Source organism: Felis catus, chromosome D1, assembly GCF_018350175.1.
Source record: "Felis catus isolate Fca126 chromosome D1, F.catus_Fca126_mat1.0, whole genome shotgun sequence".
NCBI classification, from domain to species: domain Eukaryota; kingdom Metazoa; phylum Chordata; class Mammalia; order Carnivora; family Felidae; genus Felis; species Felis catus.
Window position 1 is genome coordinate 53160183 of NC_058377.1, and position 26840 is coordinate 53187022.

At 48.1% G+C, this 26840-nt stretch overlaps 1 protein-coding gene across 1 annotated transcript in view; it reads left to right on the forward strand.

Annotated features, from left to right (window-relative positions):
• The window catches only part of TENM4 (teneurin transmembrane protein 4), a 744941-nt gene that overhangs the window by 120279 nt on the left and 597822 nt on the right, over positions 1-26840 (forward strand). The window contains exon 2 of the mRNA XM_023238928.2: positions 25954-26009. The gene's annotated coding sequence lies outside the window, so the exon portion shown is untranslated. The remainder of the gene's footprint in view (positions 1-25953; positions 26010-26840) is intronic.

Consider the following 26840-nt stretch of genomic DNA (forward strand, 5'->3'; position numbering starts at 1 on the left):
GAAATCGCAGTCTTTTCTCTTAAGGCCTTCAGCTGATTGGATGAGTCCCACCCACACTCTGGAGGGTAATCCGCTTCACTTAAAGTGAACTGATGGTAAATATTAATGGTCTCTAAAACAAAACAAAACCAAACCCTTCGCAGTAACATCTACACTGGTGTGAGACCAAACAGATGGACAGCCTAGCCTAGCCACGTTGACACATAAAATTGACCACCAGAGCCCTTAAGAAACCTTGCCTTTGAGGGCAAGTGACCGTTCTTAGGAAACACAATAATCTGGTGAGGGGCCCCTTATTCTGCTGAATCCCCAGACCCAGGGAATCATCAGCATATCTGTGGCCATAGAGTGGGTCGATATTTCTGAGCAAGAGTCCAGTGCGGGAGTGGAAAGAGCTCTAGATGGGTTGTTAGAAGTTCAAGTCACTTGTTCATTGATTTGCTTGTCCACGCAGCTGCTCGGCCACTTTTACTAGATGCTGATTATGCACTGAGCCTTGAGTTAGGTCCTCCGGGACCAGAGGTGAGAAGGAAAAGGCCACTGCCTTACAGAGACAGCCCATATGCAAGTAACTCTATTATAGTAAGGTCTCAGGACCAAATCAGTAAAACCTGTGTTAGAACTGTGTTTCAGAAAAGTCCCATCAGTCTCCATTGAGGTTCGTTATGAGAAAATGTCAACTGTGAGGTGCCTGTCATTACAGCCCAGTGAGCCTTAATCCTTTGTGAGTCGTAGGCCCATTGAGAATCCAGCACAAGCCATGGAGCCTCCCCCAAAACAGTGCTCACCCTGAAACATACCTCTACGTCTTGTAGCCCGTTTGAAGAGGTACAGATACCACACTAAAGCCCTTCTGTCTTACAAGGTTCTTTCTGCAAGCATTCTCAGAGAAACCTCCTTTCCTCTAATGTTAAGAATAAACGTTCCTCTCCAGAGAGGTTGGTTTGTTTTCACCTCGTAAACACAGAATTGTGTGAACATTAATGTCCCATTTTCCCTACAGATTGCTAAGGAGTACAGGGCCAAATCTGAGGTCAGCCTGTTAAGAGAAGTAGCCTCATTCCTGCCTTGATTTCGGCTATTTGCCATTTTGTTCGCCTTTTCCTCTTTCTCTCAAATACCATTTTATGCAAAGTTATTGTTTGTTGTGATTTTTTTGTGTGTGTGTTCTTTTTAACCATTTAAATACTCTTTTTTGGCAACAAAGTAGGCTGGAAAGATACACACAAGAACAATGATGGGCCTTTCCACTGAGGAGTATCCAAGGTGCTGTGAGACCTTAGAGGGGAAAGCACCTGACTCAGTCTTCAGTGGGGTGGTGGGGGGAGCCGGTCCAGTCGCATGATTTTCAAGTCCCAGTGCAGAAAAGAAATGCAAAGCCCTTTGTTGAAGACAGCAGAGCGTGAGACTAAGCCCAGGGCTCTTCTAAGCGTGAGCTCCGTGCTACTGCACAGATTGCATGCCCAGGAATCCAGACCTGGTTAGGGAAGAAGGCTTCCCAATTCAGGTGACACTTGAAAAGGCTGGGGAAGACTTTGCCAGCAGAGCACAGGAAGGGTGTCATCCCGAGAGAGGGAACAGCTGGTGCAAAGACACGGAGACGTTGGTGTTTAGTCATGAGAGGGGATGTAGCAGTAGGGGAGGCAGGGAAGGTAAAAATAGGTGAGGGCAGCAGGACTTGATAAATCACCAAGAGCCATGCCTGTTACCTGGTAACTCATGTCACTCCCAATCCCAGAGGGTCCACACAAAACTAATTTCACATTGATTTCTGGGCCCCATATAGTCACATTTTGCCAAGACCCAGGCCAGCCTCATCTGCCCTTTAACCCTTCCCTCCCAAGCTGCCTGACATTCCCACAATGCACCGGTACAGGCCAATAGGTCGTTGGTAACATGAAATCCCAGTGATGCAAAATCCATACACAGAACTATTTTTTTAATGTCTATTTATTTTTGAGAGAGAAAGAGAGCACACAAGCAGGGGAGGAGCAGAGAGAGAGAGGGAGAGAAAGAATCCCAAGCAGGCTCCAACCTGTCAGCACAGAGCCCATTGCGGGGCTCGAACCCACTGACATCATGACCTTAGACGAAATCTAGACTCTGATGCTTAACCAACTGAGCCACCCAGGTGCCCCTCTACACAGGCCTTTTACCGCCTCAAGCTCCTGTGTGTCCTGTACTAGCTGCTGAGGAGGACAAAGCTTGGAGACATGTTTACACTCAGCATCCCATGGTTTCTGTGACTTTGACACCAACAGGCCTCATAAATTTCTGTTGCCTCCTTCAGCCTGTCCCAGATTGTCCATTTTTTGCCATTCCCTACTTGTACAGAAAGTTACCAAAGATGGCCCATGACAAGTTGTTTGAGCTCAGACAGATTGCCTGCTCCCTCCCGGCGATGCCTACCTCTCTTTGTGTAGCAAGAAGTGGGTAGTTAACCCCCTCCCGCCTCCCTGTGATTTCTTGCCGCTCTTTTACATCACCTTCTCTGATAAATCATTTGGGACGCGGCACCATCAACAGTGTTGCCATCAGCCCTTTCTACAGATCTGTAAATGAGATCCCAATCAGAAGCCTTTGAGGCTGTTCATCTGCCTGCAAATGTAACAGTCGGGGTGGTGGGGGCAACATCCGTGTTGAGTATGAAAGCACTTCTCTTCTCCTTTCCCTGGGGGAACAACTCGTGTAAGTCATTGTGGCACTGGGTGTCCTGGTGTGTCCCTGTTGGATGGATCAGACGGGGTCCTGCCTAAAGCCCTCACTGTCCTCGTGGGTAAACTGAGGCCCAGAGAAGGCAGGAGGCTTGTTTAAATTTTTTTTATTACGTTTCTTTATTTTTGAGAGGCAGAGAAAGACAGAGCACGAGTGGGGGAGGGGCAGAGAGAGAGGGAGACGCAGAATCTGAAGCAGGCTCCAGCCTCTGAGCTGTCAGCACAGAGCCCTATGCAAGGCTTGAACTCATGAACTGTGAGATCATGACCTGAGCCAAAGTCAGACGCTCAACCACCTGAGCCACCCTGGTGCCCCTAAGTGTCTGACTCTTGATTTTGGCTCAGATCACGATCTCACTGTTTTTGGAATTAGGCCCTGCGTCAGGCTCTGTGCCGTCAGCACAGAGAGAGAAAGGGAGAGAGAATCCTTCCCTATGCCCTGTCTGTTGCCACAGGAGCTGTTGCCTGCAATTCAGGTAGTTTGCATCATGCAGCTGTACCTCAGTAATTCCATGTGATGGAGGCATGATGAAAAAGCAACTAACACACACAGCGCAGGGATCTTGGCTAATCCGGTGACCAAAACCTCCGCAAGTAAACACTGAGCGCAAACACCTGCATTCAGTTGCAGTGCTGGGATTTTACTGGAGGTACAAGGCTGCAGAAGAGGGTAAGAAGGGAAACCAGCGGGCTCTGGGGCCTACGTGCGCCACCGAACGTGGGTAACGTGCTTGCCGCTCTGTCGGAAATTTCCATCGCGGTAGCAGGTAGGTGGGTAATACGGAGAGGGAGCGAGCGAGCCCAGAGGCCCATTCATCATGGGGAGCCTCTACCCACTAGGGACATCTTATCAGCTAACTGGATGTCCAGTCTGAGCGATCGCCTGGTGTGGGCTCAAAGACTAGGGTCAGAGCTTCAGGATGGGACAGGTCAGAAGGATACTGGATTGACGTTGAATTTTCTCCATTTCAGTGCAGCAAATGCGGTGGTGGGCACCCGGCACACCATCTACACTCACCTGCGTCTCTGTGACAGAGAGATACGGTGTCCTGCTCATATTAGCTGTCTGCTTTGGTCATCTCGCTCACCCTTCGCTATCCCTCGGATGAGGGAAAAGAGTTTTCTGTCTGTTTAGCACAGAGACACAAGACTCCAGACCGGGCTGCGTGTTGCTGGGGGTCCCCTTCAGTTTGTCCAAAATTGTGCATTAAGTGGAACAAAAGTAAGTGGGAGATACATGACTTTCTTTTTACTTAGAAAGATGGTGAGTTTATAAGGATCTACTTAACTTGAGATTTTAGGTGTTTATTGCAGCCGAAGAAAAGAGGGCGCTGTTCGTTTAAATACCTCCTCTATGTGCTGTAGGTGCAGCGTGGGTGTCTGGGCTCAAAGACTGAGCCCACCCTTCCGAAATGTGCCCTGGGAACATCCCATCCCTCCCCCTACTTCACAGATCATCTTGCTCTGAGGGATGATGGAAGTTCATGAACCAGTAGGCATAGTGTGTTTATCATATCAAGTTAATGTCCTGGTTTGAAGAAAGGGATTTGGAGTCAAACGTTCCAAAACGGCCACTTAATATTCTGTGACTGTAGGGGAGTCACTTAATCTTTCTAAGCCTCAGTTTCATCATCTGTGTAATGGGGATGATATTAGTCCCAGTCTAACTTAGGGGCTTAGTTACAATGAATGAGACGCCGCACCAAAGCTCTCGTCACTGTCACTGGTACGTGGCGGGTGCCGAAGTGCCACCATCCACGAAGCTGCAGCGGTGTCTGCTGCTGGAGCCTGAGTTGGATAGGCTTAAAGACTTAGGTACTCATATCCACCCTCCTCTGATTATCCACCCTACCCCCGTTGTAGAGGCTTTGCGGAGATCGCTTGTCCTGGATCGTGAGAACTGATTGTGACTTTTTCAGGGATTTTGGGAGCCAGTGATTAAACATAGCTGTTATTGAAGATTAAAATATATAAACTTACACTTAAATGAATTATATGAAGAAAAGATATAAGGGCGCCTGGGGGGCTCAGCTGGTTACACATCTGACTCTTGACTTCAGCTCAGGTCATGATCTTATGGTTTGTGGGTTTGGGCCTCGAGTTGGGCTCTGTGCTGATAGTGCAGACCCTTCTTAGGATTCTCTCTCCCTCTCTCTCTCTGCCTCTCCCCCAATTTGTGCTTGCTCGCTCTCTCTCTCTCTCTCTCTCTCTCTCAAAATAAATAAATACACTTAAAAAATTTTTAAAAAGGTATATATTATGGACACTCACCACTTCCTGATTATTTTACTACATTATACTTTGCTCCTGAAGTTGTTGACATTGTTTTATCTGTGTGGAGGAAATATTTGTGATGGTTGCATTGCTCATGTCTTCCCAAGTCCACTTTCAATGGCCCCACTTGGAGAGCTCGAAATCTGCCATGGTAGGAGCATTTATTTGGCCATGGTAAGGGTACTTGCATCATGGAAGCCAGCTCTTCCCCTCTCCCCCCAAGAAAGCCTGTTGTTAAATATCAACTAGCTGCACCTTTGAGTGAAACTCACTTAATAAGGTGGGTTTTTCATTGTTACACAAGGGCTGATCAGAAAATCCTTTGGTATAGTTAGTTGAAATATAGCTTGAATTCGTAGAATTTTCACTGATTTCTTTAGTCAAAAATACTAGGTTTTGAACTTGTAAAAAATACCATAAATAAATACCCTGGTCTAAGACAATGTCTTGATGCCTTTTCGTACTTACCCTATTCATAGTGTGTGGTATTTGGTAGACCCTGGAGGAATCGTTGTTGTGTTGACGGTCTTTGTACTCAGATGAGCTTTTTTAAAATGTCATTTCTCCATTGGGACTCTTCCTTGTAAGCATTAACCAGTTTCACAAATGCTTAAATCGTGATGTTGAGGAAATCCAGCCTCGGAGCTGAATTTAAGCTGTACTTAAATTTTTCCACTTTGAGTATTTGCTGTTTGACTCCTGTAAAACCACGGACTCCATAGAGGGGAAGCAGTGCTCATTCTGAGCCACTGTGGAAAGCCACTTCCCCTCCAGAGATCCTTCTTTGTGAGTGACCAGCCACCGACACAGGACCATTCCTTCAGTGCCAGACAAGACCAGGGAGAAATGTCAGGCTGCTCAGGTGCAAGGCCCAGAGAGATGAAAGCAGAAAGGTGGGAAACGAACTAGAAGCCCAGGGTAAAGAAGGTTCTTGTGAAACACCGGGGCTTGTGAAACTGAGGTGGAAAGGGAGCTGAACAAGTTGACGTTTGGTCAGCGTGGTTGGAGTTTGGGAGGCAGACGTGCTGGAGTTCAGACTCTGGTTGTGTTTTTCTGACTAGCTGTGTGACCTTGGGCAGGTCACTGAACCTCTTTGAGCTATTTTACTGTATCTGAAAATAGGGATTCTGATATTAAGCCCATTGTTTGTCAAGGGGATTAAATAAGATAAAGATATGAAGGCCCAGGAACATGCTGGCTATCATTAAGAGTTAGCTACTCTACTTGTCATATCAAGAATCATGCCAAATAACTTAGGGTTTAACGCACTTAAAATGCCCTTGAAGAAACAGGTACTCTGTACCAAAAAATAATTTGTCTTTATAGCTGTAGATATATGTTATTTTATAATTTTCTTGTCGTGAAAATAAGAACTGTCCGTGTTGAGTTTCTCATAGCTCAGTACAGAGGAGATGGTGGTCTGATTCTGCCATTTTGCCAAACAAACCCAAGTTTTGGTACATGGGGTTATGTATTCCTTGAACCTTAATAACGTTTTTGTCGCAAACCATGATTTCCATGAGCTCAGTGTTTTATAAACTCCACAAGCCTGAGAGAAAATTGTTTGAAAAGTCATTTTTTGTCATCTTCCATTAGACACCAATTTCCTAGGCAAAATTGAATGTAGGACACTGTTGTATAAATGAAATTACAGGTGCATGGCAAGAGGTTAATAACTCCCATTGCCTGGTTCTGAAAAGAAGAAAAATCACAGTGTCACTTTTACTCTTGACATTTTGTTCTGTGTCACCTCTTGAAGCCAACAAAAGGTCTGTGCATTTTAAAGAGGCCTCCATTTCTTTCTTCCCAGAGTTCTCTAGAGCTGTTCCTCTAAATGTTTTGGTTGATGATGAGCAGTGGGAAGCATGAGAAACCTGGCCATGGTGAGGAGACATTGACTCTGAGTCATGGGCACTCCCCACCATCTGCCCCCTACCAGCTTCCCTGGGGCTGGTGGTAACAAACCACCAGAAATGGGGAGTTCTCAAGTATGTAAAACCAACTGCATGCGCCCATACCTGTAAACTCCCTGCAATGTTTGTTCTAAGGGCATGTGGTAAGAAAGTTTACAAAATTTTGCTGAAATGAAAAGAAAAGCCAAGCACACTTCAACTCTACAGACAATAACACTCAAATCCAATTCCCCTTCCCTTTCCTTCCATTTTTCTTTTTACCCTCAGCAGATCTATTCTCCCTCTGTCACTCTTTCTCTATTGATCTATGCCCCTCTTTTCTCTTACTGTCTGTTTCCTCATGTGGCTGAGAGTGTTAGGAGGTATTTGGAAAGAATTGCCAGTTTCCCCAGATTACAAAACAAACAGAAAACAAACAAACAACAAACAAACAAACAAAAACAAGTGGTGGCTTTCAGACATTGTTTAAAACACAATTCATAGTAACAAAGACTTCATACCCAATATGCAATAACAAAACTTACTACGTGTGATGAAATCTGACATTTTAAATGCCTTGTTCTTTTTTTGGTGAGTTCTATCCTCTTCTTTAAAAATGCTGTTTCCAATGCAGTAAATTAATTTCTTGATTTGTCAAGAATGGGATGCAACCTACAGCTTGCAAACACTGGCCTAGAGCAGTGAGCCTCAGACTTAAGTGTGCACACAAACCATCTGGGAAACTGGTAAGTGGCAGATTCTGATTCTGTAGGTCTGGGATGGGGCCCATAACTCTGCATTTCTAATGAGCTCCCAGATGACACCGATGCTGCTTGTCTGTAGACCACATGTTGAGCATGGATCTTCAGCACAGGAACTGTTCAGCACCATGGACAGGAGGCCATCCCCAGTCAACCAACAAACTTTGAGCCACCCTAAGTGGTCTCTGCAATGCATGTGACACCTTTGATGAGAAAGCAGAGGAACTTTCCAGGGCCGCCTGACCATACAGAGCATCCTCTCTTTCTCTGTCTCTTTCTGAGTGGTGAAGCCCTTGGGGCAGTGCCCCAGCCAAGAACTGGCATACAGTATGGAGCTGGAGTTCCTGACAGGCTCTGCTCATGGGAAATAGCCCAGCTCTTCTCGCTTTCTTCCTGATTCTCTGGTTTGTTTCAGGTCCTGCCTGGTGACTCACTGTAGCTCTGCCTTTATTTGGCATCTTGCAGAAAAGGCTCAGAATGCCCTTCTCTGAGGTCCCCCTTCTGCTGAACTACTCTCACACTATTAGTCACCTTAAATAATGGGCTACATCTTTGCCTTTGCACTTGTTTCTGTCACCCTTCGTACATAATTCTGTTGGAGCCCTACGCATATGGTATTCAAAGAATCCATGTCTTCATATCTGCCCCCAAATCGGGCCCTGGTCCCATTGGAATCACCTGGGGTTTTCTGCGAAGTGCTGATGCCCAGGCCTTGCCCCAGACCAGTTCAATCAGAATCTCTGGGTAGGGAGCCTGGACAACAGTATTTTTTGAAGTTCCCTAAGTGACCACAGTATGTAGCCAGGGCTGAGAATCGCTACATTAGTCTGTGAGCTCCATGAGGATACAGATCATGTCTTATTCACCTTTTCTTCCTCTCCCCTTTTCTCTTCCTCCTCCTCTTCCTCTTCTTCCTCCTCTCTTCCAGCACCTAGCACAATGCCCTGGACTTCTTATTATGTCTCTAATGGATAAGCAACTAATAAGTATTATAGTTAGCTAAAATTTCTTTAGCACCTACTGTGTGCCAGGAACTAAAGACTCGCGTTTTCCCTGCATTACTGCACTGGTACTCACAAGACCTAGGAGGTAGATTTTATTTATTATCCCAGTTCCCAGAGGAAGGAACTGAGGCTTACAGAGGTTAAACTGCTTTAGCCAAGGTCATGCGACAAGTGTCAGAGCCAGAGTCTAAGCTTTCTCTGGGGCTGTGCTGGGTGGCAAGGTACTGATACTACCAGACTTCTCAAGCTGAGGCTCTAGCACATTTTGTCAGGGGAGACCTAAAGCCACAGCTAAACTTGATTTATTTCTCTCCACCATCAATTTGTCCAGAGTTTTAGGGAAAATACAGAATTCTTATTAATATGACTATACTCTTATCCCCCCCCCCCCAAATAGTGGTATCCCTTATTAAGTGCCTTCTGCTTATTAGGCACTGCGCTTAGTGATTTCTGTCCATTCCCTTCATTATCCACTCGAGCTTCATGGTAACACTACGAGGCAGGCATTACTACTTTGCAGACAGGAACATTGAGGCTTTGAGAGGTTAAGTGGCTTTTGCAAGATCACCCAGTCTGAAAGTGGCAAGTCAGATTCGACCCCGGGTTTTCCTGACTGTGAAGCCAGTGCCCTTAACTGCTCAGCCCATTCTGTATTTGCAAAACACTCTTGGCATGATTACCTCATTAGATTCTCAGAACTCACCAGGGTGATGGATGACATGGTTGGAAGAAAGACTCGGGCTGCAGAGTAGAGGATGGATGATTGCAGGGATTGGCCACTGTGGGGGAAGAGAACCTAAGTGGGGTCTCCACAGGCCAGAAGGGCTTCACATGGAAAGTGGAAATGGCTCAGCCTTTCCTCGCCTCCCCAGAGCGCCCAGAGTGTTGATGCCCCACCTAAGACAGTGGGGGAGGGGGGTCCAAGGCAGGGCCATCACTCTGCTTGCTTGTGGAGAGAAACAGAGGAGCCCCTGTTGTTGCCACTGGAGCCCCACAATGATAGATGGAGGGCCGTTTTTCGAGCCTGAAGCCATCATTCATGGAGGACAATGGCCCACTGGGACCCAACACATTTAGAGAAGAGCATGAAGCAGACAGAAGCGGGATTATGTGAAACAAAGCCAAAGGAAATTTGTTAGGAGCCTGATTCCCAAAGCCTTGATATCGGCAGGAATGAAGCTCTTTCTGTGCAAGGGTTATTAGCAAACGTATTTTGAGTGAAGGCAAGTTTGCTGGCTTCCTGATGTCTGTTACCAACGGACACTGGAAATGATTGTGTAGGATTTAGCAGAGGATTATCCTTTTGGAAGGCATTACGTGGGATATATTTTGGTAGGGAGGGAGGGTCCGGTGCATATAGTCTACCGTGCTTTGTGGTGCAGAACTGAGGCAAAGAGACGTGGGCCAGTAGCTTCAGAACCATCAACTGGGGTTTCCCTCGTGCGTCTGGAGCCCTGTTCCCTTTGCACAGGGTCTAGGAATAAATAAGCCAAAGGATTAATCTCCCTTGGCTTTGGAATCGTATTCTAAAACACCAGAAACCTCCCCATTTTGTAATAGTTGAAAAAGTTAACCTCTCATATATGAATAGGGCCTTATGGTTATAAAAATAACCGAAGTCAGAAAAGGATTATGTGGGGTCTACTTCCTCGCCTTCTGGTTTTGGTCAAGGAGCCCAGCAGCCACACAAATGGATGCGTACTGATAGTGGCTAAGGATGGGGTCTTCTGGAAGACAAATTGTGTGAAAGCCATAATGAATACAGAAATAGGTGGCAGCCAGTCCCGAGGGTAGCAGCACACAGCCTGTGAGTGTGGGCTCATTGCTGAGAATGAATTTGCTTGCCCTGGCAGAGAAAGCTGTGTGGGGTGGGGGTGGGGAGTGCCTGTCACGAAGAGGAGGCAAACAGCCCACTTCAGATGTGCTTGTGGCAGGCTTGGCAGGGATCGTGTCCACTCTGCCAGGTGCTCTTTCCGTCTTGTGTCTCACCATGCCTGGTGGCAGCCTTCCAACGAAGGGGTGTTGGGAGCACTTGCTAACCGAGCCCTTGCTGACTGCCTGGTTCTTTGCTGGGTGCCAGCTACATAAAGATGAATGAACTCAGAGGTGGTGTTGCTCAGCGGTTAGGATCATGGTTGCCGGAGGCACGTAGCCTGAATTCAAGCTGCTTGCGGGATGTACCCTCTAGGGAGGCCGGGAGCGTTAAGTAAGCTAATCTATGTAAAGCTTTAAATAAGCTAATATATATAAAGCATTTGCAATAATGCCTAACACGTAGCCAGTGTGATATACATGTTACCGGCTGCTGCTGTTATTATTATTCCGCATATGTTTACTGAAATCCCACTCTAGGTCAAGGCCTGTGCTGGGTGCCAGGGAGATGACAGTGAACAGGACATGGCCCCTGCCCTCATGGGCTCCCAGTCACAAAAGTGACTACATGGCAGGAAGTGATCTGGGTCCCAGAAAGACTCAGGTGGAGTGCTGTGGGAAGCCATAGTTGGGCGATACCAAGAGTAGCTTGATGGACCAAGGAAAACTTCCTGGAGGAGGGAGCACTCATTGTGAGCTTTAAAGAATGGGAGGAATTTCTAACGTGAGGACAGCAGGGTAAGGGTATGCGTCTGCCCCGCCTTGAAGGAGCTCTTCTTCTTTTTTTTTTTTAAAATTTTTTTTTTCAACGTTTATTTATTTTTGGGACAGAGAGAGACAGAGCATGAACGGGGGAGGGGCAGAGAGAGAGGGAGACACAGAATCGGAAACAGGCTCCAGGCTCTGAGCCATCAGCCTAGAGCCCGACGCGGGGCTCGAACTCATGGACCACGAGATCGTGACCTGGCTGAAGTCGGACGCTTAACCGACTGCGCCACCCAGGCGCCCCAAAGGAGCTCTTCTTCTAAGAGGATGTGGAGACCTGGAGAGGTTCAGAAACTCACTCAGAGCTCTGCCGCAGGGAAGACGGTCCCAGGGAAGGAAAGAATACAAATGATGGCCGCTACTCTGAGCATCGCAGGATTCTAAAGGGGGGTGGGGGGTGGGGCGGTGTGGCGCAGAAGCCAGAGTTGCAAGGAATGCTTCTCACAGGCGGGCCGGGGAGCAGGAAGGGTTTGGGTTATTCCAGAAGAGGAACGGTACGGAGAAAAGGTACAGAGGCAGGAATGAGCAGAACACAGAGAAGGGCAAGCTGACTTGAGCAGAGGGCACAGAGAGCACATTGTGTGGGGGGAGTTAGGCCAGTGTGATTATGGGGAACCGGGAGGATAGGCTCCACTGTTGGGCTTTCATCTTCAAGCGAGACGATGGCGGGTGAATTTGATTTCACTCTGAAGATTTTTACGGGCTCGTAAAAAACTACATATTGTAGGCTTGTAAAATATTAGCCCAATCGACAAAGTAGGATTCAAAGGTCCAATGGAGGTGAGCCCGAGGAAATAAATAGTACGTCTACTATATTTCCCACCCCCTATGCCTCAGCTGCCTCCAGCACTCAGCACCCGGAAGCCCTGAAGTGAAAATGGTGGGGAACGGGGTGGGGAGGGTGCCAGACCATGTGCTGGCCACTTGCCCTATATCGCTGAACTTCATTGTCATCCCAGAAGCCCCGTGAGGTCCAGGCGCGGGCACCGAGTCAGAGCAGTTAGGTGGGCGTGGGACGTCATGTTCTTACTCCAAGCACCTACGTCAAACATTTATGACGCCAGGGAATTCAATGTTTGGATGTGGGATCTTGTCTAATTGGAATCTAGAGATGCCCAGTGTATACACTTGGCCATCAGAATGGTTTCTGTTGTGTTCGTGACATTCCCAACCCCCTTTTCCTGTCCCATCTTACTGCTATTTGAGCTAGTACTAGTAGGCTGAGGAACGTATTAGCCTGAGGACTTCTGTCTCCAAGCAGGCACTCGGTAAACCACGGTTTTATGGGGGTAACACATAAATGTAAATAACATTTTAAAAATAAAATCTGAAGCAAGCTGAACAGAACGCTTTCCCTCCTACCCACTCCATGGCTATAGTGACTGGGGGTTGGGGGAGGCTTTGGGCTTCTCTTCTGCCTTGTGCGTTTTAATGCTTTTCCCAGAGAGCACCAGAGAGACCCCACAATGACCCCTCCTCTCAAGCCCCCTGCCTTATGGCAGGAGCAAGTCTAGAATATCAGGCCTGGGCGTACGAGTGGGGAAATCACTTATTTAAAATTCCACCCCCTGCCTGGAACACGCAATGGTTTAGAGCGAGCAGGATGAAAGAAGTTCATTGCTAATGACAGTGGTGACTTGGATAGAATGAGAAGAAAGTCTGAAGATGTGTGGATTGGCTTTGGTCCTGCCTTCTCTCCTTCCTGCCACGGATGGACCTCACCTTCCTCATCCCACACCTGTAAAATAGGTACATCACCTACTTCTAAAGCTCCTGGGAGTTAACGAGGCCATCTGTGAACGTGTCCAGTAGGGAGCCTAGCACGTACTGGGTTCTCCATGGCTGCTTAGCTTGCCTCCCCCTTTTGCTCACAAGAAGGACTGTCAAAGAAACGACGTTCTTTCCTCACCCTTGTTTTGGCTGGTCTTTGGTGACATAGGCCAAAGTCTTTATTTTATCAGACTCAGACCCATCTGGCATGTCAACTTGCCATCAAGATGATATTTGGTGAGCTCGGCCATAGTAGTCTTTATTTGCAACCTCCTTGTGCTTCCATAAGAGGGATCGACACCGCACTGTTCACTGCTTCGTTTAGCAGAGGTTTGCAGGGCACTCCCGGTTGCCAAGCCCTGTGCTGGGCTCTGAGCAGGCAGAGCTGGAGAAGGCAGGGCTGTGCCCTCTGAAGCTCCCGGCTAGCTGGGCAGACGCCTAGACCAGCAGTGACCGTCCTTTGTGGCTGACGGAGGCACAGAAGGAGGAGTCAGGGCAGGTCGCCAAAGGCAGACTCGAGTTGCCCTTGAAGATCAAGTTGGAGAAGGCTGAGTGAAGGAGGCACAGCATGAGAAAGAACATGAAGCCTTCAGGAGGCGGTGGGTGGCTCTGTTAGGGTTTTCAGGTGAGGAAACCAACGCTGTTAGAAATCAGACGCATGCACACAATGAATATGACCCTTGGCAAGTCTTTTCCCTCGTCTGGGCTTATTTCCCCATCCTCCAAACAAGGGTCCCTTCCACGACTCTCCAAACCTGTGACTCACAGCCTGTTAGGGAGTGGGAAGCAGACTTGAATCTCCGTCTATTTATCTTATCTTCCTGTTTATATTTGGAAGCCTGTTTCTTCATCTCTTAGAATTGCCTGCATTGCCTGCCTGGGGAAGCATCTCTGTTTACCTTGATGTGCTGTGGGCACGATCCAGAGTTATTAATAAAACAAGGCAGGCTCACAGCAGCAAGGTGTGGGGAGCACAATTCTAGGACCAGCTGTCTCTGTCTGGAGGACCTCGGTTGCCCTAGGAAGAATGCCCACCTGCACAGGTACCATCTCACCTCCGGGGCTGGGACAGAGTGAGGGCCCTCTTGGCCTGTGGGGGAAACACTGACCTGTTTCGTCTCCTTCCCTAGGCTGTAGAACTCTGCTACCTGTACAACCCAGAGGCTGCAGATAGTTAGGCTATAGACCTGTTTTGGGGCTCACATCCTGTTTTAATTATCAAGACATTTAATATAAAACCCAGGACATTTTGCCAAAAACAGGGGTTTCCACCCTCTCCTAGAAACTCGGATTTGGCAACTGTAGGCCCACCTTGTTGCATGCCTCATCCCCTGGTGTCCCTTTCAGAAGGGCATGAATTTCTGAGTTGGCCATAGTCCCCACCCCTCTTTATTACTGATCCCTATAAGCATTTGGGTTTGCCAGCCTGGACCTACCCTCTCACTGAAACCCAAGATTCATATCCTTCAATTTCCTGGGAGGCAATGTATAATAATCACTCACATGTTATTCATCTATGCAGATGCAGAGCACAAGCCAGATAAACAGGGCTGTTTCCTGTTCATTTTCTCATCCTGTCCTCACTGCAAGCTCTAGCAGTGGGTGCAGTTGTTCCCATTTTACAGACGAGGAAAGCAAGGCTGAGAGAAGGGAAATGACAGTCCTGCGTAATGGGTTTCGAGAATCATACGCTTGGGTGGTGGGTCGGCAGGATGGGCAGAGCATAGCAGGTGGCCTGTGTTAGAGGTTGGTTTTAGCTCTCATTCGCTGGGTATCTCTGTGCACGTCTCTGCCCCTTTAGGGGCTCCAGTTTCATCCTCTGTAAAGTCAGGTCAGCGCCCTAAATCAGAGGTTATTAATGTAAACACATGGCTGGGAAAAAAGTTAGCATTTTCCCCCATTGTGAATATAGGCAATAAGCCACAATGGCATTAGAAGTCTCTGGGACTCCATTACCAGGAGGAATCTGATATTTTTGTATCCCATTATAGTTGTTGGAGATACCTCAGAATATCATTTCCACTCATTACTACTTCAAGGTTATGAGAGTTATTAGACCAGCCACTAGATTTGTTATAAATCTTGACTTCAAAAGCAAATAAAAATATTACCGTATCACAAATGTATCATTTTAACTTTTTATAACCATCTTAATATAATTGGTTTCTGCTATAATCCTATGGATTTTTTTATGCATTTTGGAAACATTTTTCTGAGAAAGGGTCTGCAAGTTTCAAGAAACTTACCAAAGGGGTCTGAGAGACACAAAAGGCTAAGACCCTTTTTTTTAAAGTGATCTCCAGACCACCTGAACCCTGGGACTCTGGAATCCACAAGTATCAGGCCCCTCCATGGAGGAGTGCCTTCTGCCCCTCCATCCAGCTCGCTCTGTTTCTGCACCCATAGCAGCTTCAGAGGGCCATTCCCTCGGCCCCGTGCAGCCTGGGTGACGTTGTTACATCAGAAAACCATCCCCCAATTTGTCGGAGGCTGAAGATGTCAGAGCAGCGAGTACCCTGGAGCACGCTGGAGGAGAGGGGGTGGGGGGGCTCCCTCCGACACCCGGCCCCCTGCCCTGAGGCCTCTTGCACTGGGGAGTGCTACAGTGCCCTGATCTCTGGGCCTGCGTGCATCACAGCTTCTGCCCTCCCCACTCCAGTTTTTCTCGCAGATCCTTGTGTGAGAATCCAGATCTGGAGGTCCTGGGTGCTTCTTGCTGTTTTGCAGGGAGGGAAGCAGAGGTGCAGAGAGGGCAAATGCCTGACTGAGGGCCGCACAGTTTGTCAGGGTCAGAGGAGGGACAAGAGTGCATCCGTTCTGGTGCCCATTTCCTGGAACAGCATGGCCCAGTGCTTCGCTTACTCAGGGGCTGCCTTTTCTTGTGAAGGGGAAGCTTTAGATGTTTTTTTGTTTTTTTTTTTTCCTCGCCCATTCCTGACCAGCATTTTTTCCCTGAGACTTTGACTACTTCTTCCTTCCTTTCTAGTCATTTATTTATTTATGTTTTTAACGGTTCAGGTGATCTCCTAAGAATTCAGTCTGGTCCCTTAGGGAGCTGCACTGCTGTATTCTCAGACCCTTTCCACACATCAGAACAGAGGTAAATTAATTGGCTGATTCCCGAAATCTCTATGGTGGCCGTTGGAATTTACATTTCAGCTTTGACCCTAGAGACAGATGAGAAAGGGCCAAGCTCACAGCCTCATCACAGTGATTATTCGTTTGTCAAATATTGCTGGAGCCTTTGTGTCAGGAACCCGGGGGGCTGAGCAAGGAGGATAGATAGAGCAGTGGACAAGATGACATGCTCTCTGCCCACACGGGGCCTCTATTCAAGTCAGACATTGAAGGACTAGTTCAGTCATGCTGAGTAGATATAACAAAGCAAGAGCAGTGGATGATAGGAGGAGCTGTCGACCAGGGTTAGGCAGCAAAGGCCTTTCAAAGTATATGCCTTGTAAGCTAAAATCTAGAATGTAGATGGAAATGAGCTGGGGCAAGTTCCAGAAATTGGGATAGCAGGTGCAAATGCCCTGTGGCAGGAGAAAGTGTGTGTTGATGGAGGAAATAGAAGAGAAGCAGAAGAGAAGCAGATGGGGCGCTTGCGTGGCTCAGTCGGTAAAGTGTCTGACTTTGGCTCAGGTCGTGATCTCGCAGTTCATGGGTTCGAGTCCCGTGTCAGGCTTTGTGCCTACAGCTCAGAGCCTGGAGCCTGCTTCAGATTCTGTATCTCCCTCGCTCTCTGCCCCTCCCCCGCTCATGCTCTGTCTTTCTCTGTCTCTCTCTCAAAAATAAACATTAAAAAACTAAATAATAATAAAAAAGAAGAATAGAAGCAGATGGTGAGGTTAGAGGGACAGACAGACAGGGCCCAGAGATGAAGACCTTATAAACCTGGATGTGGGTTTGAATGCATCTTGCGGAGAAGCCACAGAAGAAAGACATGACCAGATGTACCTTCTATGACCATGCTTTGTGCACGAGGAGAATCCGAGAGAGTGAGGGGTGAAGTGGGGGAAATTGCTGAGAGTCTTGTGATAACAACCATGAGAAAAGGTGGCCTTTGGGACTCCGGTGTTGCCTGATTGATAAGGACCAGGAAATGGGCTTGAGATGGGTAAAGTGGCTCACGAGCAGGGAAGAGTCAAACCCAGAAAGACTGTGCCTTTTTCCCACCCCCCAAGTATCTGTAGGGTGCCGAGACCATGACCTCACCCTGACAGGACAGGCAGCCCCTCCGTGGCCGCTCTGCCCGCCTTGATGCCTGGCTTCTTCATTGCTCAATGCCTGAAGTTGTTGGAAAAGCTGAGCAGGTGCAGCCAGAAAGGCAGGGGAAGTAGCTGTCCATTCATTTAACTCCCCCGTCACTCAGGTCTTCTGGGATGAGCCTCAACGTGGTAAAGCTCACTTTTGTGCTTCTTGCCCTCCCAGAGTTCATGACTCTAAATAGTCACCCAGATAAACCCGTAACTGTGAACCGTGAGGAATACAGGATCAAGAGCAGAGGTGGCATTCAAGATATTTAGCCACCCGACTGCACATGCACAGGCTGGTCAGAACGGCCCTCTGCCATGGGGCCGAGCAAGGGCCTGGGGGCCTTCCATTTGCCACACATCCCTTATCCTCCGGTTTGTGGGGAGGGCTGTTGGGTTCTGGGCAAGAGCTCAGGTCACAGTGGGAGGCACCCAGTGGCTCGGGTCGCCGACTGCACAGCAACCGGTAGGGAAGTGTTTCCGTATTTTAACCACAGGCACAACTGTCCTGCTGTGTACCTGCCGACCTAGACTGGGGGTCTGGGAAGGCTTCCCGGAGGAAGTGCTATTTGAGCTAAGATGTGAAAGACAGGCCTGTGAAGCTGGGAGTGGCGATAGAAGAAACAGCCTGTGTAAATGCTCTGAAACAGGACAGACAGTGGGGTGTTTGAGAAATGAAAGGGGCAGGACATTTGGTGAGAGGAAGCAGAGCTTCCAGCAGGAGCCAGGCTCTGTGGGCCCGGAAGCCGGGAAGTGTTCATATCTCCTATGAACCCAGGATACCGGAAGGCCGGCTGGGGGGGGCTCCCGCAGCAGCTCAGGTGAGAGATGACTCCACTAGGGTAGTAGAGGCAGGGGTGGTGAGAAAGGGATGAATGGGAGGGTTAGAACTGGCAGGGGTCCATGATGGGTTAATATGGGCGTGTTGTGAAGGGGAGGGGTATCAAAGGGTGGCTTAGGTTTGTAGCTTGTGTTGCTGGGGTAGAGTGACATCACTCACCGAGATGGGGACCAGCAGAGGAGGACCCTTGGGAGGTAAAGGTTGAGCTCTTAACACGTTAAGTTGGAGGACGGCAGGTAAGTCCCGGTGCCAAAACACAGACTTCTGCTTCTTCCCCCGCCGCTCCGAGTAACTGGGGCAAATCACTTTGCCTTTCTAAGCCTCCACGTCCTCAGCTGTAAAAGTGGGGAAGTAAAACCTGCTTTATAGGGTTGTTGTAAAGGTTATTACGAACACGGATGGGAAGGAACGTGACCATCGGCAGTCAGTGGTAGTGGTTGATTTTAATTAAACATACGTGCTCAGGAACCTTGTAAGATCGTGCGACCAAGAGGCGCATCTGGTACACGTTGTCCTTTATGGGATAAAACTTGGACTCCGTGACAGGGGTGGTGGTGGCGGTGATGCTGACTGTGTTTCCCTGGCTGTTTGAAGCGTATCAAGCACCTGCCCTCATTGTTTAGGGAGCTGCTGTTGTGTAAAGGAAGGATCGTTGAGCTTGGATTCAGATATTTGGGCTCTATCCCTGCCTCCGCAGCCTTAAGCGGGTCATGCGGTTTCTCTGAGCCTTAGTTTCTTCAGCTGTAAAATGGGGATGATGGTGATGATATATATACCGCCCAGGATGATTATAAAATTCACTGTGCCAGATGTATAGTGGTGCCTAATAATGGTTACTGCTTTGTTCTTTCTTACGTGGCCATAGTTCCCGGGACTTAGGGAAGAAGGTAGAAAGTGGCATCGGGCCTCGTCCAGCAGGGCCTCTGCCCCCCTCCTGCCTTTTTGCCTCCTGTCGCCCGCTCTTCACCCTCTGTGGTCCAGCCACAGGAGGCATCTCCACTGTCACTACACCCTCCTTGCCTCAGCCTGGGATGCCCCTCACCCACCCTTTGTCCATCAGCTGCCTTCTCGGTCTCCAGGGTCCAGGCAAGTGCTGCCTTTTCCACGAAGCTTTTCTGATGCCACCAAGGAGAATCCACAGCTCCATGTCTTTGGTGCCCACAGCACTGTCGCTGGCCCTCCCTTGAACACTCAGCGTTCAGCTTTGGGTAACGGTGCAGACCTGTGTCCTTGACTCTAATCCTCTTGGGCCCATGACCTTGTCTGTTGCAATCTCATACTACCCTCAAATCTGAGCGTGGGTCCACACACACAAATCATGTAACTGACTGGAATTGAATGAATGTGACTAAGGGAGCCTGGGCAGCAGCTCAGTCACCTGCAGGCATGGGCTGGGAGATGGCACGGGGACTGGAAAGCCTGAATCCCAGGCCCTACCGTCCCAGCTGAGTCAGAAAGGAACCGGTTGTTTGGGGGTGGATGGTTTTACATGCTCCTCAGGGCAGCTCCAGAGCAGCCAGGCCCACAGCCTCTGGTCGCTGGGCCACTGCAATCAGGCTGCTGTGGCGACCGGGCAAGGCATGACTAGTAGCCTCATAAATGAAGTCGGGGATCCTCCCCTCGGGCCTGAATCAGCTGCTGCTCTGGCTTTCCCTGCCCTTGCCTCATTCCTAGCCTCACCCCTCCCATCCATCTTCCCTGCAGCCAGAGTGCTTGATCTCAAGGACGCATCTGGCCCTGTGATTGCCCAGCTTAAAAACCAGTGATGGACGGTCCTGTTGCTAGAACCTGGTCCACGAGGCCTTCCAAGTTCCGACCCTGCACGCTTGCTAGCGCCTCTGTTCCCAGAGATTTTACTTCTCCTGCTGCTTGTGCTTCCCGCATTTCACACCCCTTGCGTGGACCTCTTTGTTTTGCAAACACTGTGCTCCTGAGTCTAGCTTGAAGCCTGCCTTGCCCAGTCCCATCCCACAAAAATGGAGCCCTTCCTATGTGTGTCCTGCTGAGATTACAGACTCCCCCCATCCTAATGACAACACTTGTACCGTTTAGTGCAGGGAACGTGTCTAACTGACCATCAGTAGTTGTCGAAATTATAAAAGCAGTGAGCGCTGGCCGGGGCCAACTCGCAGGCCTCTGCTGGGGGTTTGAGAAACACTACTGCATAGAATTCTCACAGCGCCTGGATAAGGATCTCTGTTTTGCAGATGAGGAAGCCAAAGCTCAGGCAGGTTAGGTGGCTTTCTGAGTGTCACACAACTCTGAGTCAGAGCGGGGATTCGAACATGGCTCAGGCCCACGTTGTCTCTGAAAGCCTTTCTGGCCACCAACTCCAGTCTGGGTCTGACACACAGAGTAAGCATCAGGAATTGCTTTGTTGAATGAAAGGGGGAACGTGAAGCTGCTGCTGCGTGGAAAAGTTGATGTTTCAGGGAGAGCTGACTTGCTTGGTTTGTAAAAATTAAAACAGGCCAGGCGACTGGGTGGCTCAGCCGGTTAAGCTTCCAACTTTGGCTCAGGTCATGATCTTGCGGTTCACGGGTTTGAGCCCCGCGTCGGGCTCTGCGCTGTTAACATGGAGCCTGCTTCAGATCCTCTGTCTCCCTGTCTCTCTGTCCCCTCCCTTGCTCATGCTCTCTCTCTCTCTCTCTCTCTCAAAAATAAACATTTAAGAAAACTAAAAAGACCCTCTCACATGGCTCCGTGAGCCCTGTTGAAAAGATGCAGTGGTATCTGCATCTTGAATTCTTATTGGACTTCGCATGCTTTTAGGTAAATAATAAAACCATTATGATCTCTCGCACAACCCAGAAAACCACCTCACTCTGAGAGCAACTTGATGTAGAGCGTCCCTGGCTGGGGGCACCTGCAGATGAGACAGCTGTGGTGAGGCCACCCAGATGGGGACACAGCTGGTCCTTGGAAGGCCAGTTAATGCATCGGGATTTCACTCTTGAGCCTGCCAGGCCACAGTAGGTTGTTAGGGCATTAGGGCCAAGGCCTTGTGGCTAGAGGACAATTTTCTCATTCTAAATTGCTTCATACCTGAAATGCTTCATTTCTGTGATCACACACACACACACACACACACACACACTAAAATCTAACTGAGAGAGTGAAAAAGGAGAAAATCTTTGACTCCGAAATACCCAGAAGAAAGCTAAAGTGAACATGTTTTGGGGACCTCAGCAGCAGCAGAAGTCCAGGGGGAAAAAAATCTGCACGCCAACAGTGATGAAGCTGGAAACAGCCCGGTCCTCGGGGGAGGGCACCTCCTCACTCCCGACAGCTGGCGGCAATAAGGCCGGCTCTGCTTGGGTCAACAGGATGTTTTGAAATCAGCTCCTGCGTCTGAAGAGGAGATACGTGGAGCTCAAGAGCATCTCTGAGCCTCAGAGTTGCTGGCACCTTGTGAGCAGGGACTGCCAGAGAGGAGGCATTGTCCTGTGCCCTAGCCAGCCCTGCTGTGTGACTCATGGGCGCCCTTCCCTTGCAGGTCGCGACCCACTCAGGCCTCAAGTCCATGTGGATACAGTGGGAAACCCAGCCCTCCCCGTGGGTAGGGCTTGGACACTCAGTGCCCTCTTCCCCACCACAGCGTACCTCGGAAGATACGCCTCAAAGGAAAATTCCGGTAAATAGCCAGAGGAGCTCACTTAGTGTGGGGGGTTCGGGGCTTCTCTGAGGAGGTGGTGTTTCAGCTGAGAGGCCTGAAGGATAAGTTTGGATTAGCCAGCAAAGAGGAGAGCAAACAACTTTTCAGGCAGATGGAACGGCACATCCAGGGCCTTGGACTGGGAAGAAGAATGACCCATTTGAGGACCAGAAGGGAAGCCAGCGTGACAAAGCACAGAGCCTTAAGGGGAGATGGATGTATCAGGAGACCCAAGCCGTGTGGAAACTGGGTCCCAGAATCAGCCTCTGCAGGCACAGGTGCACATTCTGGACTTTGGACTTGATCTTTAGTGGGAAAGGAAGCTGTCAAAGAGCTTTAAGCAGTGGGGACAATCTGATTCTCCTTAAAAAACAAATCCTTCTTGTTTCTGGATGGTGAGAGAAGTGGAAGAGAGGCTGGGGGCACCGTTAGGAGGCCATGACAAAAGACCAGATGAGAGGTGATGGGGGCTTGGCAAAGTCTGTGGTGCTGGAGAGTGAGAAAAATGAACAGGAACAGATTCAAGGTCTACTTAGGAAGTAGGACAGATAGGACTTGGTGACTGGTCATCTGTGGGGAGAACGCGCAGGGAGGTGTCAGGACGGGCCTCCAGGTTTCTGTTGGGCCAACAGTACCTGGTAGCACTGTGCACCATGATTGAACATGCTGGAAGAAAGCTAAAAGTCATAGTCAAGGCAAAAGACCAACGGTAAGCTCTTGGGTACCAAACAAGAAAGAGGTTAACACCCAACCAAGCAATGGGCAAAGGATTGTGAACATGCAGCTCCTAAAAGAAGACTTGAAACTAGCCAAGAAACATAGAGGCATTTGTTCAACTGATATCCAAAAGAAGCGATTAAGATACCAAGATTCCATTTGACTATCACACTGACAAAGCTAAAAAAGCACGTTAATGCTAAAACTGATGAGGTCATGAAGGATTAGCATGTCCCTATGCTGCTGGTAGAAACTGAAAGGGATAGTCTTTTGTAGGGGGGCAGTTACGAATTTTTTTTAAACTGTTGAGCAATACAGGGGCACCTGGGTGGCTCAATCGGTGGAGTGTGCGACTCTTGATATCGGGGTCATGAGTCTGAGTCCCACACTGGGTGTCGAGATGACTTAAAAATAAAATCTTTAGGGGCACCTCAGTGGCTTACCCTGTTAAGCATCTGGCTCTTGATTTCAGCTCAGGTCATGATCTCACGGTTCACGGGATTGAGCTCCACGTTGGGCTCTGTGCTGGGAGTGCAGAGCCTGCTTGGGATTCTCTCTCTCCCTCTCTCTCTGACCCTCCTCTTGTGTGTTTGTTCTGTCTTTCTCTCTCTCTCAAAATAAATAAACATTTTTTTTAAACTTTAAAAATATGTTAAGCGATATAGTCTAAGTATAATATCAAGCAACCACACAGAGATACATGTACAAAAATATTGGAGTATTTCACTAGTGAAAAAATGAAAACACCTATATATACATCGATAGAGGTTAATTGTGCATTCGTGTAGCCATTTAAAAAGGATTAAAATTAGTGTATGTAATAGGATTCCATTTTATAAAGTGTCTGGATGTACATGTTTGTGAATGTGCATGGGGGTATATATACAACAAGTTTTAGAAGGAAACCTGTCTAAAGTCATATTGCTAGTGATGGATGAGTTTTGATCATATTTAATGTATTTGGGTAAACAGAAAAAAATAATACTGTAGAAGATAAAACAATAACCACTGTAACAGAGACTATAATTAAAGTGTTGCCAGAAGGAAACCCAAGGGAGGGGTGACTCATTCTGACTCGGGCTGGTGGGAGAAGACTTCATGGAAGAGGTGTGGGACCAAGGATGAAAGATCGTTGTACTTCCCTGTGACTGCACAGCTTGGTTGCTTGTGTTCATGAGAAATGAGGGAACCCTCCCAGAAAGAAAGTCTGAGCCCGTTCTGCAGGCCTTTGAGTCTCTTTGCTCTCTGGTCATAAAAAATTCATGCCAATTAATTGTAAACCAGATGACAGGAAACAGAAGCTTAGAAAGACACTCAACACCCAACAGCAGCTTCGATCGGTGTCCACTACGCCCACTTTGCCACTTTCTCTGCCTTTCCCTCCCTTGGCTGGGATCTTATACTCATTTGCAGGGACAGTGGCATTCCAAGATGTTATGTTACCAGCCCTTTCTATTTCCTTGGTTACTATCTTGGATCTTTGAATAAAGGATCCCATTCGCTTCACGTTTTCCAAGCTCGGTTTTAGAAATTATGCAGTGTCTTACCAAAGTGCCCTTTTGGGAACTTAAATATGAATTGACACAATGCAGGCACTGTGTGGGAAAGCTGGCGACCTAACAGAACAGGATGACCCTGCCTCCACTTGGAAGCAGAACTTGGTTGGTGGCCTGATGCCGCAGAATTGCACACTGAGTTTCCAAGGAGGGCCAGAGAAGAAACTGAAAATGTTCACAGAGCCAGGGTTGGAAGTGGGCACATGGGGGCCCAAGTCGCAGTTTCTTCCGTTCCTGGCTGTGTGACTTCAGGCAACTTTCTTGGTGTTCAGTAAGCATTAGATGTTTTTGACGTTTCAGCTTTGAAATAGGACAGAATTATGTTCCAAAGTCTGGCTGCATCATAGCGAGGGACCCTAAACCAGCCTTCCCAAGATAAAGTAGAGGCACCCCTGGAAATTGCATACGTGAGCATTCCAAACTTCCAAAGTTATTTATTTTAATGGATATTAGAAAAAAAATTTAAGGGGCGCCTGGGTGGCGCAGTCGGTTAAGCGTCCGACTTCAGCCAGGTCACGATCTCGCGGTCCGTGAGTTCGAGCCCCGCGTCAGGCTCTGGGCTGATGGCTCGGAGCCTGGAGCCTGTTTCCGATTCTGTGTCTCCCTCTCTCTCTGCCCCTCCCCCGTTCATGCTCTGTCTCTCTCTGTCCCAAAAATAAATAAACATTGAAAAAAAATTTTTTTTTAAAAAGAAAAAAAATTTAAAAACAATACTTCAAACCTATGACTTCATGGAGATTTTTTATATAGCATCGTGGTGACTAAAAATTCCTTGAAGTTATTAGCGACTGTCTTGCTATTCTGGAATCCATCTGAGTTGAAAGACTGCCTTTCAGCGGGCCTTAGAGAGAAGGGGCAGGAATAAAATGCAGCACAAACTTTTAAAGACATCCTTTAAAAATAAAGTCAAGCAAAAAATGTGAAGCAATTTGGACAAATTAGTAAAACAATAGAAGAGGTGAGACATCCCTATGGCAAAAATGCGCGGAGTGTTAACGAAAATGACCATAGCAGGTCTTGGGTGGCTCTCTGAACCTCCCTGAGTTACGGTTTTCTGGCCTGGAAAATCTCCCAGGGTGGTTAAGAGGCTCCTGAGAGAATATCCGTAGATGTTACCAGCTCAACAGTACAGACTCATTGTCCCACGATAGGGACTCAAATATATGCTTCCTTCACTTTTCCTTAGCCTCATCTTTTTAAGTTAAAAGTGATCTCTGGGATTGGCCAGCCTGGTCTCCTTATTTTGCCGATGAGGTAACTGAGCCAGACTGGGGAAAGACCAGCCCCTCCTTCTTCCTGGGGTCTGATGTGCACAGTGCCTGCTGGAGACCTGACCACCGTCCAGGAGTCTTGGGGGAAGCCGATAAAGCTGATGTGGGAATAAAACAGAGTTAATCATGTGGGCAGTGGTCGTGGTGTAGCAGCAGGGGCCAGGGGGCATGATGATCTGCGGGCCACTTTGCAGTAGAGTGCACCTTTCCGGTCCCTGCTCTACAGAATGGTGAACTCTGCACATTAGAAGAAAAAAATTGGGAAGATCCCCCCAAGTGTTGGGAGTATGTTGAGGTAGTGACATTTTTGTTTGTTCTATTTCTCCTGGTATTTCAATGGTCCTTTGCATTTTTACATTGATGAAAAATGAAAATAAATGCCAAAATGATGGGAAGGCTGAATTTTCTGGGCTGAGGGTTGAACACATAACTGTTAATCATCACACTTCATTTTTGAAATAGTTCCCTTCCAGCTCCTGATCGTTAGCGATTTCCCCAGTTACGTGGGTTCAGAAGCAGTTGGGAACTGATATCGGGTATAAAACCTCTGATGCGTTTTAGTCCAGGGGTCTCAAGGGATTCATTGTGATCATCTTCTTCTCTTGCAGATGGAAAAGCTGAGACTCAGAGAGGGCTAGTGATCTCCCGGACACTTGGTCAGTAGGTAAGTGCTGACGCTGACAGTGAGCTGGAAACAAGACATACTTCTAATCTCCGCGGCCGAATCTCGTGATTTTTCTGATGTGTACAATTCAAGACAGAAAATAAGATGAGTTGGTTGGAGGCATTTGGGTATGCTGTGCACCGTAGTTTCTGTATGTTTTCACTGTTGAGTTGGAATGTTTAACAAGCGAGTTTGTGAAGGCTTCCTGGGCGTAGCCTGCCTATATTGGATCTTTCCCGGGGCATGGGAGGGCTCATTAAAACCTGGCCCACGCTGTGGCTAGTTTGACATCATTGACCCTTCCAGAGACCCAGCAGTTTGGTGCATCTAGAGCAGGGAGCCCTGGATTAGGGGGTGAGGGGATCCGGGTTTCAGTACTACCATAAGCTGTTCTGTGACCTCGAACAAGCCACTTAACTCACGGGTTCACTGATTCTTTCAAACTGTTCTTCCCCAGAATATTTGGTGCCAGCCCTTTGTGCCAGGCACTGAGGATAACAAGATAAGTACAGCACAGGCTTTGCCCTTGAGGCACCCACAGCCCAATTTATGAGCTCCTCCATTTCCTCATTACTGTCTCGTCATGAAAATTTCTAACATCTGCTTTGGAGTTTACAGTGTGTAGGGCATTTTGTGATCTTCCCCCAAACTCCGTAAGATGGGAAGAAGCTGCTTTTTGCCATTTTGCCAAAGCAGAAAACCATGGCTCAGAGAGTCGGCAAGACCATGCAGAGAAAACGCTGAAGCTGACCTTGAAGCCAGACTTCCTAACTTCAAAGCATTTGTTTCTGTTAACAGCAAACTATTCTACCTGATGATTTTAGCGTTTGA